The sequence below is a fragment of the Phalaenopsis equestris genome, unplaced genomic scaffold (assembly GCF_001263595.1).
Source record: "Phalaenopsis equestris unplaced genomic scaffold, ASM126359v1 Scaffold000123, whole genome shotgun sequence".
Lineage (NCBI taxonomy): Eukaryota > Viridiplantae > Streptophyta > Magnoliopsida > Asparagales > Orchidaceae > Phalaenopsis > Phalaenopsis equestris.
Genome location: NW_018164565.1, coordinates 1992122 through 1994234, shown reverse-complemented (window position 1 = coordinate 1994234; position 2113 = coordinate 1992122).

Here is a 2113-nt window from a genome sequence, read left to right as displayed (position 1 = left end):
AATAGAACAATAATTTTAAGTTATATGGTTACTTGAACGTCAATAGACATAGAAATTTTCTTACAAGAAGAGGATTATGAAAAGAGAGAATCCATTATTGATAAAGATGATATTGCAAAATATTAGTTCTTACCCTCAATCAACATTAAAGTTGTCTCGTCCTCTTAGTAAGAAAAGTACTAAAGAAATGTTGAAGGCTAATCATAACTATAAAAAATTAAACATTAGCTGGTATATGCTAGTGTCATTAGTAGCCAAGAGCAATTTAGAGATAGTTGGACTTTGAGTAATGTCGTCAGGTAATGAGAATTAGATGATAAGAGTTGGATAATGCTCATCGACGCTGGTATATGCTAGTGTCATTAGTAGCCAAGAGCAATTTAGAGATAGCTGGACTTTGAGTAATGTCGTCAGGTAATGACAATTAGATGATAAGAGTTGGATAATGCTCATCGATAAATCGAAGTTATGGATGATTTTTAATTGAAGGTTATAATTTTTTTACTTAAAAAGTATCTCAAGATTTGTGTCACACCTCAAGATTCATATTGGATGATAAAAACTGATTGATGGCATATCTAACATATTGATGACATACATTAAGAGCACATTATTATTGGCTATTAGAATTGAGGAGATATAAAAATAATAATTTTAATTAAAATACATTGAATTCCAAATATCTCTATTTAGGGAATGGGATGTTACCTAAGCCATTCAACCGCAGCGCATATTAGAAGTAATATCTAAAACGGGGATTTACATACACACCACTCAATTCTTATTAATTTTTATATGTAAAGCATAATTATGTATATATATATATATATATATATATATATATATAAACCCCCAAATATTTTGGTCTACATGGTAAATACAAAAGATATGAGTGGTTCTTTTGCAAATATTTTTCATGTAATTTTCATATTTTGGGTTGATTCCAATGATGACAACAACTTGAGTGTTTGTTCATTGATGTGGAGATTTTCTTAGTCCAAAATGCTTAAATGAGTCAATAGAAATATCATGGAGAAATTAACATACATACCACACAATTTTTATGTATTTACATATAGACCCTTTCAAGTTAAGGGGGGTTAATTTATATAAACCATTCACGCCAATTTGTACTATTTATTAAAAGAAATATTTTTTTTTTTTATCCCTATTATTTACTGCCCTTTTTTGAAAAAGAAGATTATGAAAATGCTTTCATAACAAAATTAATTAAGAAAAATATTTTTAATATTTTGAAGGTACGTAAGTTGTACTCCTGTTTCATGCATAAGTTTCTAATACCAAGATGTTAAGGATGTAAATATTAAAATTTAGGTGTTAGATAGGCAAATGCATAAGAATTATGTGATATGTAAGAAAATTTCTCTTTAAACTTAGTGCAATTTACTATTTAATTGGTTAACTATGTATGATTGATTTTAAAATAAACATTATGATTATAAAATACATCATAAATTTGGGACGAGATGTAGAGATCTTGAAAATAAAAATATTCACAAGCTCGAATCACGTATATTGCCCATCTGGCTCGCATTCTCTGAAAAAAACAAAAAGTGATACGAGATGTGATTGCACGAGTGCAAATGGGTGCCTTGATTTGTGCTTGTTATGTGTTGAAAACTTATAGCAATAGAACAATAATTTTAAGTTATATGGTTACTTGAACGTCAATAGACATAGAAATTTTCTTACAAGAAGAGGATTATGAAAAGAGAGAATCCATTATTGATAAAGATGATATTGCAAAATATTAGTTCTTACCCTCAATCAACATTAAAGTTGTCTCGTCCTCTTAGTAAGAAAAGTACTAAAGAAATGTTGAAGGCTAATCATAACTATAAAAAATTAAACATTAGCTGGTATATGCTAGTGTCATTAGTAGCCAAGAGCAATTTAGAGATAGCTGGACTTTGAGTAATGTCGTCAGGTAATGACAATTAGATGATAAGAGTTGGATAATGCTCATCGACATCGATAATAAGATGATAAAAATCAAGTGATGATTGTTACCAATGATGATCGTGAGCACCCATCATTGAGCAAAGTTTTTTAATGCCTTGATTGGGGGGAATTATTTTCATACGGAATATGC